Raw genomic sequence first — 15,135 nt, 5'->3', positions numbered from 1 at the left:
GTATGCAGCTGCTTTTCATCTTTATATGTTGTATTGGCTAAATTTTAGGGCTGTAATGGTTCACCTACATACTGTATGTATTGGACAGTTTGGTACACCATTTTTGGATTGGTACCCACAATGAAAAGAATGAGTACTGTACATTTACTGACAGAGGTTCAACATGGAAAACTGTTAAATATGATTTTGCTAATTGTGGCTGTCAGTTGGCTAACATAATAATGCTGGTTACAGTTAGTCATTATGTGCAGTTTGGGAACACTTTAGTTTCTCTATAAATTATGCTGACATTGGAGAGAGAGCAGTTGGTAAGACCTACTGTAGACTGTCTGTCGGCTCTGTTATACCGAACCCGGATATGTTGCTGGAAACACATCCAATGTGCTAAAATCACCCGAGTGTGTGTATGACTGGAGCAAGGCAAAATCAGCCTCTGCAAGATCATCTCCCTGTGGCATTTAAGATGCCAGGAAATTCAGAACAAGAAAATTAATAGTTACTCCTATAGGGTTGTTTATTGCTACAGATATGTGACCATACTCAGTAGTAGAGAATACATGATTTAGACGGGATTTAGGTCATTACGACAGTTATGATGCTATATTTTTTATTTAATTTTTAAATTTATTTCACATATTTATTTTTACAATGAGCAAATAAATGCCCCTTAGGTTTTTTTATTCAGACATGTTGACACACATTTCCCTTGGTTTACAGATGTTCCTAATTACTGAATTAGTAATGTACTCCCTGCTGTACCACAATTCACTGAAGAGTGAATATTGAGTACCATCACAAGGCAGCAATAATGTCTATGGCCTTTCAGCCAAACACTATTCTGAGAAGTGAGCAGCTGCAGCTTTTTTATACACTCACCTAAAGGATTATTAGGAACACCTGTTCAATTTCTCATTAATGCAATTATCTAATCAACCAATCACATGGCAGTTGCTTCAATGCATTTAGGGGTGTGGTCCTGGTCAAGACAATCTCCTGAACTCCAAACTGAATGTCAGAATGGGAAAGAAAGGTGATTTAAGCAATTTTGAGCGTGGCATGGTTGTTGGTGCCAGACGGGCTGGTCTGAGTATTTCACAATCTGCTCAGTTACTGGGATTTTCACGCACAACCATTTCTAGGGTTTACAAAGAATGGTGTGCAAAGGGAAAAACATCCAGTATGCGGCAGTCCTGCCTTGTTGATGCTAGAGGTCAGAGGAGAATGGGCCGACTGATTCAAGCTGATAGAAGAGCAACTTTGACTGAAATAACCACTCGTTACAACCGAGGTATGCAGCAAAGCATTTGTGAAGCCACAACACGCACAACCTTGAGGCGGATGGGCTACAACAGCAGAAGACCCCAACGGGTACCACTCATCTCCACTACAAATAGGAAAAAGATCCATCATGGATCCATCATGCCTTGTTACCACTGTGCAGGCTGGTGGTGGTGGTGTAATGGTGTGGGGGATGTTTTCTTGGCACACTTTAGGCCCCTTAGTGCCAATTGGGCATCGTTTAAATGCCACGGCCTACCTGAGCATTGTTTCTGACCATGTCCATCCCTTTATGACCACCATGTACCCATCCTCTGATGGCTACTTCCAGCAGGATAATGCACCATGTCACAAAGCTCGAATCATTTCAAATTGGTTTCTTGAACATGACAATGAGCTCACTGTACTAAAATGGCCCCCACAGTCACCAGATCTCAACCCAATAGAGCATCTTTGGGATGTGGTGGAACGGGAGCTTCGTGCCCTGGATGTGCATCCCACAAATCTCCATCAACTGCAAGATGCTATCCTATCAATATGGGGCAACATTTCTAAAGAATGCTTTCAGCACCTTGTTGAATCAATGCCACGTAGAATTAAGGCAGTTCTGAAGGCGAAAGGGGGTCAAACACCGTATTAGTATGGTGTTCCTAATAATCCTTTAGGTGAGTGTATGTGCTTCGCTTTGGATGTACAGTTAGAGCCCATGCATTTAGTGCATACACTTGTAGGTAGGTAGGTAGATCACTAATGATATCACTTCTGAGTTTAATGCAACAAAATTCCTTTTAAAAAATATTTCAGTCCTCGTATGGGAGATATTTGACTTAATGCAATCACTAGACTTTTGGACTGCTGTGTTTCAGCACCAGTACATTCAGACGGTATGGTCATACTGAAAAGATCACATCCCCATCGTTCCTTCACTCAAAGGTGCGCTACAAAACAGGGACAATCTCTCACATGGTAAATGTGTGTCTTTGCTTGATTGTGGAAAAATAAAAGCAGGGAAAGACAAGTGGTCAAATGTAAAAAGCTGCACAAAGCTGGACTTTTCTGTAAGTGCCAGAAGGATCTAACACCAAACTCACAGACATCTGCTGTGACATGACATTTTATCACTTTATTTCAGATATCAATTGTTTGTGAAAAGCTGTATATCCTGATATGTCTGTGGGAAAATGGACATCAAGCAAAGTAGATTTAAAGCAGAAACACTAAATCAAAACATGAGGTAAATCTGACAGTATGGAGTGCTTTAATGGTATATTTACAATATTATAAAACAGCAGCCTGGTTAGGCCATTGGCAGCATCAAAAGAAAGAGAAGAATAAAAGTGAGGAACCCTTCTTACCTAATATTTCATTCTTTTAGCAAACTAACTGACCAACCAAACCAAAACAGAAAACAGACTGACTCTCTACACTAATACAAACTGCCCAAAAGCAAAGCACAGAGGAGGTGCCTGCCTCGAGCTTGTGGCTGGACAACCAACTTCTACCAGTTTACAAATATAGATATGATTGTGGATGGGAGTGCTAACCTGACCCAATCCCAGGTGACAGGTATGGCTAACGTGATGCGCACTGAAATGCAAGCTGTGCTACGCAGTTCACTCAAAGCAAATACAACCAAGAAACATAAGCAAGGCAGGGGTGCTGTAGGTCATCCTTTCTGTAGCAGGTCATGTCCAGGAAGCAGCAGGTGGCTCAGTGGCTAAGCCTGCCTATGATCAGAAGGTTGCCAGTTCAAGCCTGGCTTTGAGATGTTCGTGCTACCTGCACAGCAGAATGAACGACCCAGAATGTAGGATGTGCAGGGAAGTTTTATTAGGACTTAAAGGGCTGACAGCAGACACAAACAGGCAACAATGACTGGACTAAGAGATGCTAATATACATGGCAAATGAGGAGAAAACACAAGGCAGCTGTGAATGATAAACAGGAGGGCGATTACTAGAGGTAAGATGGTCAGGCTATAGGCGTGGCTGATTTGGAACCACACCCAAGCGGAAACACGGGGAACAGACTGGCAGAGCGGGCTGGACATGACAGTCTGCAGGATCTTGAGCGAGGCTCTTAACCCCCAGCTCCCTGGGTGCTCCTATGGGAGGCTGCCCTTTGCGGCCAGCTTGCTCTCACCTCACAGGAGAATTCCCCATGGGGATCAATAATGTATCAAGTAGGCAGCTACAGCTAACCAATCAGTGCCCTTGGGGATCAGGGTGCATATCAGGGCAGACATCTATAGCCAAGAACGCACATACACCCCATAATGTGAAACAACTTACACAACAAAGGTCTTTAGCAATTTAAAAGATACAGGTGAGACTTTGACTGGACATTAAGATTACTAGAATGAGGAAACAGGAACAATGTGTGCTCTCATAAAGCAAGGGCCCATTTCATTTGTAGTTTTTTTAAAACAGGCTATTACATGGCTTTTGGAGAGTCCCATCAAGGATCCAAAAGAGCCATACAATCATCTGTATAATGATCCACCAATCCAGACATGTTGCTTTTCTAGTTCAGGGTGGTGCGGAGCCGGGAATCAGGTGATCCCAGGAAGGTTCTTTCAAATTTAGGCTGGTGGCCCCCATTAAATTATGTCAGAACCCTAAACCCACCTCGTTCCCTGTTACGTGCTGTAAGCTTCGGGTTCGTGCCGAGTAGGTTCGTCGGACGCCCTGCCCACTCGCCATTCGTCTGCCGCCTCTTCGGCTCCGCCCGGACCTGGCCACGCCTCCCAGCTGCACCGACTTCCGGTTCTGGGAGCTGAAAAGCCGACAGGAAGACACCTCAGGAGCTCTGCTCGTTTTGGTTTTTCTGCTATTGGTTTGCTTGTTGGATTTGATTATATGTGTATGACTGGTTTTGGCTTCTGGACTACGACTTTCGCTTCTTCCCTCCCTGGTACTGTTGCTTTGATTTGTTTGATTTTCTGGTTTTTGAACTCTCGCCCGGCTCCCGACTATTCTCTTTTGCTTGCCCCCTCGGATACCGTGGTTTCTCTGTCTTTGTGTATTTGCCACTTGTTTGTCTTGTTGTGGGTGCGTAAGGAGCGACTGCCCTTTTGTTTTTGCGAACGTGGTTTATTGTGTGTTTTGGACAGGAAGTCAGGTTTAGTCTTTGTCGTTTTGGTTGTTGGTTTTTTCACTTAGGGAAAAGTTAGTTTGGGACGTGTTCGTCAGCTGTTTTGGTTGTTGTTTTGGCCTGAGTCACTCCCGAAGTTTGTTGCACCTCCTGTTTGTACCGTGTTTGTGAATAAATATAAAATATAAAAAATACAAAAAAAGATCCCTGTGTTTCCTGTGTTCCCCTTTCCCGTTCCCTGCTTGTCTCGTCTTCCCCTCTCCCTCTCCTCTACCTTTCTGGCGATTCCCAACCCTAGACTGGGGATCGTAACATCCCTAATGTATGCTTCCTATTGCATTGGTCAAAATTAAAACTTTGAAATGGAAAAAAGGGTTTTGCAAAAGTGCATCGAAATGACTTATCACTTGTAACACTTATTCATTCGTAATGTGCCTGTCAAAATGCATTAAAATATCACGTTATTCACATCTTGCATACATCTTACCTATGGCCAGGTCTAGCTAGCAAGTGAAGCTTTGGCAGCAATACGGTAAGCGAATTAATTCAAAATACAAAAGTATAGGGCAGAAATCTAAGCATCATGGAGTAATATCATCCATCCAATAATGTCTGGTCAGAGCTACTAATGAAAATAATCATTAAAGCTAATGAAAAAATATGATTTTTTGCACAAAACTGACCTTTAAGCAATTCACTTCGAAGGAGGCGGAGCTGTGCTCTGGCAAGAAGTGATTTGGACTGAATCAGACGTTGCTGGGCTCCACCGGGTTCCATCTGCATTTAATCCCTGGATATTAAGATGTGTTTGCTGGATGACTTTTGGGAGGCACTTATTTGGGCTGTGATCACAGGTGAACATAAGCATCAGTTTCTGAGGCTGGTGACCAATGAGCTTGTCATCTGAAACAGTGGTAATCCTTAGTCTGTTGGTCCTCAACAGAGCTGGTTTCGTCAGAGTGTTTAACGGTTTTTGTAACACCATCTGGAGACACATGCAGAATACTTTTTTTTTGATGGTCTCACTTTTCTTTTGGTTCTTTTGGTTTCCTGGTCCCCATAAGGGAAAACTCTATTTTATAAAAATCGGTGACTACTATGAAAAAACTAAAAATGCAAAAACTCTTGTATTTTGTTTGGTTACTTATGGCTATGGTTAGGGCAGGGTGGGGGTTAAAGTTGTCATAGTTAGCGTTAGCATTTTTCCTATTGAAATGAATGAGCGGTCCCCATAAGGATATGTATACCCTACACGTGTGTGTGTGTGTGTGTGTGTGTGTATGTGTTATGCTCCAGTCTAGGTTGGAGCCCAACAGAAAGGAAAAAAGGAAAGGGGAAGATGGGACAACCAGGGGCTAGGAGAACAGAACACGGGACACAAAGGGAATCTTTTTTAATGGTTATTTTATATTTTTGTACAGACACTTTAGAAAGACTACCGGTTCCCTGACTACTGACATGCGGCAACAGAGAGCACTAACGAATTTGGGCACATCCTGGGGAGGTAGGGATACACATGGAGACAACTACTGCTCCTATAGCGCCTTCAGAGGGCCTCGCACAGCGTGGCCAAACACCAGTTCGGCAGGACTAAACCCAGTTGATTCCTGCACAGTATCGCGGATCGCAAAAAGGAGGAGAGGTACCCCCCTCATCCCATTCCTTTCCTGCATCTAAACAGAATGTACATAGCATGTTTTTGAATGTCTGATGAAACCTCTCCGGCGCCCCCTGACTCTCTGGGTGGTAGGCGCTGGATATAGAATGACGGACTCCCAATTCACGAACTATCTGGGCGAAAACTTTTGACGTGAAATTGGAACCTTGATCCGACTGCACATTTTTAGGAAGCCCAAATGTGGTGAAGAACTTAATTAGGTTCTTAACTATCACAGGGGTTCGGAGACTACGTATAGGAATGGCTTCTGGGTAATGAGTCGCAGCACACATAAATGTAAACAAATAACAGTTGCCTGAGCAATTCTTCAGCAACGGACCAACACAGTCTATAATTACGTGCTCAAAGGGTTCTCCGATCGCAGCGATCGGACATAACGGGGCTTACTGACTGCCTGGCAGACATGGCAGGTCTTACAATAGTGTTTCACCTCTGGCCAAAAGAAATAATTCAAAACTCGTGACAATGTTTTCCGGATACCAAGGTGACCTGAACTTGGGTGATCATGAGCTAAGGACAACACATAATCGCGATACAAAATCGGGACTACCACCTGGAACACAGTAGCCCACTCAAAAGGTGAGTCTGGTGGGGACCACTGTCGCATCAGAACCCAATCGTGGAAAAAGTACGCTGTGGGATGGTTCTTCACGTCAGACTTTTCAATAGCAGAGGCACGACAGGTTTCCAAGGAGTTATCCTCCTTCTGAGCCAAGATCAGCACCTCCCTAGTGGAGGGAACTTCAGGGGAGGTAACAGGGTTGTCGGGAACCGGGGTCACAGAATCAGTCTTCAAGGGGCTTACTACCACTGGCTCGGACATAAATGTTTCAGCAAGATTGATATTGGTGAGCTTGCACCGCTGGGCCCGCGTAAGCACCCAAGCAGGGAACACTTGGGGCAGATCCACCGTTGATGATCCACATCATTAGCAGAAATCACAAGCTCGGGAACGACCTCAGGTGAGGGAACAATCCTCTCTCCTGCTATATCATTCAAGAATAAACGTAATACCTGGAACAGGTAACTGGAACTGGACCTCAACACGCACATATTGGGAGTACACAAATAAAGGGTGTGCAGGGGAACCCCAGCCACACACAAATTGATACCCTGTAGCAAAACATCGGTACCACAGTATCATCACACAGGGAAATAACCACTTCCACCAAAAATGACTGAGCGGCTCTCGTATCCTGCAGGATCGTCACAGGGTGCTGTGTCTCAGTCTCACTGAGCGCAACAGAACCAGTGAATACGAAGCGTCTGAAGGCAGGTTCAACACCACGGGTTGACAACGAAGTGCTGTTGGGACAGGCAGCAATATGCACCTTTCTGGCTGCAGCACGAGCGTCCTTACGTTTAAGCACGGGGGCAAACCGAGATAATATGACCCACTTTGTGGCAATAGAAGCATACGCGTTTCTCCACGGGTGGTGGAGACGACGCAGACACGGGAGAAGGTGCTACCGGATGGGAATGAAGTTTACAAGGTAGAGGAGTCAGGGTAAACACAGTCCTATGAGTTAATATAAACTCTTCAGCGTGGGTGGCAGCTTCAGTCAGAGAAGCAACATTCTGTTCATTCAAGTAAACCACAACTCAATCAGGAACACAATTTTTAAATTCCTCTAGCAGTAACAGCTCTTTAAGTAAGTTGAACACCCCGCTTGCGCTGCACCACTTATCAAACAATACTGCTTTCTCGTGTGCGAACTCCATGTGTGTTTGACTGGCGGATTTAGTGAGCTTCCTAAAATTCTGTCGATAAGCTTCAGGTACCAATTCATATGCCCTAAGCACAGTAGCCTTCACAGTATCATAGTCGAGGCGCTGCTCTAACACGAGAGCCGAACAAACCTCCTATGCCTTACCTACAAGCTTACATTGCAATAACAGTGACCAAAGATGCTTGGGCCAGTTCAACGTCGTGGCAATGCTCTCAAAGATGGAAGCGTAGGCATCTACCTCATTTTCCCGAAACACAGGAACAAGACCGATGTGTTGACTGACATCAAAGCTCAACTTACCAATTTCCGGGGAGACAGGGGAACTCAAGGGAGACCGAGGACTAGGCCCAGGAGTGTCTGGGGCATCAGTTTGGTCTCGGGCAGGCCGGTTGGGTTGAGGAGTCGTACTTGGCGTTGGTACCTTATGCGGAAGAGGCACTGGCTTTTGGTCACCCATGCACAATCGCCACAACTCCAGCTCTTTATCAACCTCGATTTCCACAGCCCGGAGACAGAGAAGCTGAGCCTGGTGCTCCTGCCATTTAATCTCCAGTTCAAGCTCCCGTAGCCAAATTGTGAGAAGGAACTCCTCCCGTCCCCAGATCATCGCCACCTCCTAGTGGATGAACTGTTATGGGATATTAACTTATCCCTCTGGGGTCTAGGGGTAAGAGACACACTTTCACTGACTGGGGCATGATCACACATTTCTTCAAATATCATAAACTTAATTCATGGCAAATAAATTATATCTTATATACTTGTTTTGCCATTACAGTCATCTTTATTTTAATGTACAGTGGTACCTCAGTTCTCGAACTCATTAGAACTCAAATTTCGTAAAAGTTGAACCAACCAGTTCGAAAAAAAATAGCTAGAACTCGATCTGAATCTCAGAAGTCAAACCGTAAACGCCGACCTAAGATAAGTTGTACGCATGGGGAAATGAGTCACGCAGCACGTCTCTCAGCAGAAACAAAGGGTAACGCTTCAGTCTCAGTCTCGCATTCGCTGTGATAGCATCGTGCATGTTTGCACTAGCTGAATACATATATTTAGACAGTAAAAATACATTAAGACAATGATAGACAGTAACAGTAATTATTATTAATAAAATACATTTAAAAATAAAGATTTCTTATTGATTAATATAATATTGAATAATAAACCATTAATACATTTAATTATAATAATATTATCGTGCCGAGCGGGGATGGAACGGAGACAAAGGCGCAGACGTCAGGGTAAGGCAGGTAAGTCAGGCAAAACGCAGACGGACAATACAATGACCGGACTGGGGAAACAAACTGAAACACGGACTACATACAGAGGACTAATGACAACAACCAGAAACAGCTGATCACACGGGATTCCACACAGCGTTAATGAGGGGGCGTGGCACACGGAAGGAGCGGACGTTCGGGGCAGGGCACATAGTTGTTTTTTAACTATACACATTGTTTGGATACATTTATTTTCTTACTTTACAAATTACTGTTTCGATAAATGTGCTTAGATGTGTTTAGTACAGTATATGCTCTTCTTGTTTTGTCCGGTTCATTTTGTGATTAAATGCTAGAAAAAAAAAACATATTTCGGTGTAATTTTTTGGGGCCGGGAACCAATTAATTGGTTTTCCATTATTTCATATGGGGAAAATTCAATCACAACTCAAACTTTTTAGGATTCGGTTCGGAGTTCTGAACGGATTAATTTCGAGTTCTGAGGTACCACTGTATATTGTAAATATGTCAGATTTTTGTTAAGTTATAGACAAATTATAGACATTGCAAAATGCAGTTTGGAACACTTGCAGAAACATAATAAAAGTACATAGTAAGCAATGCTGGCAGTTTGTTTTGATCCCAGATATCTGATCACCGAAGTCTTGGCTACATGAAGATGACTAAATGGTGTAGTTGCAACATTCAGTTGGATAAATAAATAAGAAAAAGGTCATTCATGTCACTATTTCTGGCTCCTTTCATTTAATATGTAGCAACTTTCATGTGTTTGAATGAGCCATTGACACCTGGCCATGTTCCCCACCCTCTTTTATGGTGCTGATGGGGATGTATCTGGATCGCGTTTCACCATTGCGTTGTTCATCAAATTACCATGCGAATGCGATTTGAATACACGCTAATGCGGCTATTTAGAATGTGAATAGCGATCTTCGGGTGACAGCGGTACTACATGCCCCCGATGCAGGTAAAATAAAATAAGGTGACATGGTTTACTTTTTTGCCGATATAATCTAATTTAAAAAACAATAGACATTTTGTAAAGACAGATTACGGATTTATCCAGTGCTTTTTTCATGATTCTACATTAAGATTTCAGCGAGATATAAACTGAAATAGATGCGAAAACTACGCTGCGTCGCCGACGATGCACTCAACCCAATAGGGTTAACAAATCTTCATAACTTCTTAAAGGAAGGGAAGCATAACACTACATCTTTCATCTCAGATTGAATGTGAATTCTGGATATGCTAGAAAAAACCCCACAAGATGTAACTTATCAGGGTCAGCACCTATTTCACCCAGTCTTTCGTGTCTTCTCCCCATTTGGCCAGCAGGTGTCGCTGGTCATCCTGTCCTCCCTGTAGTCAAAGTCTTTAATGTGTTTCACCTGCTCCCCAGACTGCCACATGGCTCAATGAGCTGAGTGTGTGGTTACCTATAATCCCCTCACTTGTGTATTCAAATCTTGCTTCCTCTGTTTTTGTATTTTGTTCCCTAGTGTTTCATTTATTAGTTTTCTTCGTATGATTTTGTGATTTGCTTTCAGTTTTGTTTTTTTTTTGCTTTGCCTTGGTTCTGTTTTACCCGCCTTCATTATTTTTCTGGGGTTTAGATTCTGTTTCCTTGTATCTTTGTCTTGTGTACTAGTCTGCACGTCCACTTCCGTGGCCTCTGTAACCTCCTGAGACCCCACCCATTCATATATGTCCATTGTAGTGGACATTTTGTTTTTGCATCTATCTTTTCAACATATTTATTCCTGTTGTACACTAAAGAAGTCTAAATTGTAAGATGTCTTATTTCCTCCAAAGACAAATAACCTACAATTGAAGGACACTTTTTTCCTTGGGTCTCAGGAGGATAATGGAGCATATTTAGCTACCGGCTCATTCCACCATGCTGTGCTAAAAATGCTACTGGGGATTATTGCTGCCCGAAGCCGTCAGACAACTGGTGACCAACATCACACTTTCTCCAGACGTTACACTCTCCATCCATAGCCATAATACGTCAGGAAGCATCCTCTCTTGTTATAGTACAATCCGGTGCCTTGTGTTCTAACTGCACGTAATTTATTTGCAGATGATTATTATTCTCATCTTTAAATATTCACGTTTAGTCTCACATTCTGCTCCTCAAGATTTTACATCCATTTGTGCACTATGTACTTTTTAAATCTGCTGCAGTATGTTTACTTTGCTCACACCGTGTACAGTATTTGTACCTTGTCTGTTTGGCATTATCTGCATTATTTGCATGTCAGGGGCAGCGTGTGGTTCAGTGGGCTAAGCCTGTGTGCCTGTAATCAGGAGGTCACTGGTTCAAGCCCAGCCTCAGCACCTCTGGGGGTCTTTGAGCCAGACCCTTAACCCCCAGCTCCCTGGGCGCTGCTATGGGTGGCAGCCCTTCACAGACAGCTTACTCTACAAAGAGCAAGTTGAGGGAGGCATAAAGACAATTCCCCCACAGGGATCAATAAAGTATTGATTATTTGTATGCACCAGAATTTCCCCCAGTCAATCAAAACCTAAACTGGGTCATATCATTTATAGAGATTATTTGTTCCCATGGTTGTGTATTGTTAAAACAGAATTTCTGCATTTACATACCATCAGAGTATTGAGTGTGCATAGTAATTAATTAGCTACTGAGGTTAGAATACTCATCCTATATAGGTTTGTGTATGTTGAGCAGGTTATAGGAATGGTTTCATTTTAATTAATTTGTATAGAATAGAACAGTACAAAAACACAGTTTCAGACAACAGTCTTTGTCTATGTTAGCAATGTTAATATATGTATATGTAATCTATGTGTCTATGTGTACTCTAGCTTTTTGATTTACGTTTCTATCTGAATCTAAGCAAAACCTTGATATTACACCTACTATATGTCCCTCACTATATTTATGCCTGAATCACCCTAACTGCTAACCTGTTTCACTAATACAATTGGATTTCAAATAATAATCGCCAAACTACTCGTTCAAACCAACAAGCCCCGATTTTTCCCTGAGGTTTTTAAATAGGTTTTTTCTCTTGCCGTGAACAATGACACGGCGGTCACGTGACTGATGTTTCGAAACATTTCATAAACTCCTTATCGACACCAGAAGTTTCGAAATTGCCATCTCTAGTTTGTACCCCTTTTAGTTTTGACCCCTAGTGGTCCCTTTGTTTTGTGGTTTCCTAGTGTTTTCTGTTCCGTTAATAAACCCTGTTCTCCTGCGAGTCACCAGTGGATCGTTGACCTCCTTCCTGCCAGCATCAAACCTCGCCCCCATGTCAGACACCCCCCGAGTCCGTGACAGTAACTAATAGAGGTACTGTAGCGGTTTCGGGAAACAGATATTTCATTTGGGATTGAAGGTATACAATGGATATAAAAATACCAGGTTTTTGTGATGCAAAAAAATAAGACCACAATAAATCATTTCAACATTATAATTGCCAGTCCCTTGAAAATATAGCCCCAGTGATGAGCAAAAGTACAAATTTTTACTCTTTTTTCCAAGAGTGTGATGCTGCCACCACCATGCTTCACTGTGGATATGGTGTTCTTTTGGTGTGGGCCTGGATGTTTTTCTTGCGACCCTACCCCATAGTCCAGACATGTAGAAAATACGAGAGATTGTTGTCACATGTAGTACACAACCAGCACTTGCCAGAAATTCCTGTAGCTCCTTCAGTGTTGCTGTAGGCCTCTTGACAGCCTCCCTGACCAGTTTTCATCTTGTTTTCTCATCAATTTTGGAAGGACGTCCAGTTCTCGGTAACATCACTGTTGTCCTGCATTTTTGCCTCTTCTTTTTTTTGTGATTAACATTTTTTATTAGAAGACACAAGAAACGTTACACTTATAAAATATCATGAACATATAAACTACACAATACAGTACAACATAAAGATTACAAAAGAAGCAGATAGTGACCATAGTCGATTACAGTGAGCTGTCACAGATTGAGATTACGAAAACATGCAAAGCATTCCCCGCATTACATCAAATTAAATTAAAAAAAAGAGTGCCTCATACCAGACCTCTAAATTTTACCATGGATCTTTTTTTTCCAAAGTCTTGAATGGATCAAGTCATCCAAGACCAAGCCTGGATGGTTTTGGGTTTGACCTTGTTAAGACGTGCACTCAATTGAAGTGATGTACTGCTAAGCAGTTAACTAATATTGTGTTAGAGGTATATTCATGTAAAACCAAAATCTTAGTATAGTTTTTTTGCTGCAGTGAGTCCTGCAAGGAGCAGTCTACGCTGAATGAGAGTGAGGTATAGCTGTGAATCGTCATTAAGAAGACAGAGGCAGGGGTTGGGTTGTATATTCTTATTCAGTAGTGAGGATATTATAGAAAATATCTCATGCCAGAAGTGTCTGATTGTAATGCACTCCCAGAACATATGCATTGTTGTACGAAGTGTCTGATCTATGCAATGAGTGCAATTAGGGCTTAAGAGCAGTTTCATTTTAAAACATTTTAGGGGAGTTGTGTATGCTCTGTGTATTAACTTACAGGTATAGTGTATAATTTGATGTGCGACATTTTTGGAAACACTATCTAGGTTTCCCCAAATATTCTCCCATAAAGGCTCTACACCAAGTGTGTTCAAATCCCATTCCCACACCCTTTCTACAGCTAGGTCTTTGGAATGATGGTGAATTAAAGTATTATAAATGCCTGTTACAGTCCCTCTTGAGCACCGTTTGGGATCAATCCACTTCTCCATGGGGTGCTCTGGAATTGGCTGACTCCAGAGCACCCCATACTGTATGCTTTCATTGAGGATCTAAGTCTTAGGTAGAGGAAGTATGAAGTATCAGACAGATTGAAATCTGTTTTTATATTTTCTCCACTTCTTGGATGACTGTCTTCACTGTGTTCCATGGTATAACTAATGCTGTAGATTTTTTTTGTACCCTTCTCCTGACTGATACTGTGGAAAGGACATTGAACATTGGTAGGCCCGGGAGGGAAGGCATAGTGGGTCTGTTATGTCTTAGGTCTTAGGCAAGAAGAGATTGTTTTGAATACTTTGTGACCTCGCTTCATGATAGCTGCCTGCGGTTGGTTCCGCAGACGCAGAAGAGAGATCAGACCTTGGAGAGAAGAACAGCGGAGCAAGGGGGGGAGTAACCACCTGCAGGAAGAGATTCAAAGCTGCCTCAACTGGTGCACAAAGAGTTATAGTTAGGGTTAGGGTTATAAAGTAATCACAGTTATAAAGTAATCACAGTTATAAAGTAATCACAGTAGGCCATACGCAATATGTTATGCGGTAGTACAAATGTATAAGTAATCGTTATGTTAATCATGTATTTGCAGTGATTTAATTACAATATGTCAATACGTTATCATTAATCAAAGGACAATATTTACAGTGATTCAATGTCATATAATCAATATCTATATTGATATCTCAAGTAGGAGCTTAACAGTCGAGACATGTTCTGGTAAATTGAGCAAGATGGGTGGATTTTACCTTGCTGCCAAAGTGAACCAATAGAGCGAGAGAATTGTGTTTGTTATACGTTTGAGCTTGGTTTGTTAGTGTTTTGTGACCAATCAGGACTTAGAAGTCCTTATCTGGAACTAAGAATTATGGTTTATCAACTGGGTGCTTGTAGTACCTGGTGCCAGAGTGTGACGGGAGCGCTTTGCTGGATTGCTCGAATAAACGAGAACTTTGCTCACCAACTGAGAGGTCCGGAGTTTAATTCTAAATGGCTTCACTGGTCATTATACGACTGGATTTATATTTTTTCTACCACAATACCTTTCAACAAGGAGATCCCTTTAATGTTTTGTAAGATCTCTGCGAACCATGGCTTTTGCTCTAGGATGCAACTGGGTGAATGACAGGAAAATCCTACTAGGACAGATGAGCTTCATTCGGGGTTAATCAGTCACTTTAATTGATGGCAGGTGTGTCCCGAAAAACACTGAATGTTGTAATTAAATCAAAAACTTCAACAAACAAAAAACAAGACTTGTTTGTTTTTCAATTGCGTCACAAAAACCTGGCATTTTACAGGGATGTGTACACTTTTTATATTCACTGTACATGTCTGTGCTGTGGTACAGAACCAAATTAATTGCATTGT

Source organism: Paramormyrops kingsleyae, chromosome 10 (assembly GCF_048594095.1).
Source record: "Paramormyrops kingsleyae isolate MSU_618 chromosome 10, PKINGS_0.4, whole genome shotgun sequence".
In the NCBI taxonomy this organism is placed as follows: domain Eukaryota; kingdom Metazoa; phylum Chordata; class Actinopteri; order Osteoglossiformes; family Mormyridae; genus Paramormyrops; species Paramormyrops kingsleyae.
Note: the sequence above shows the minus strand (reverse complement) of the source record.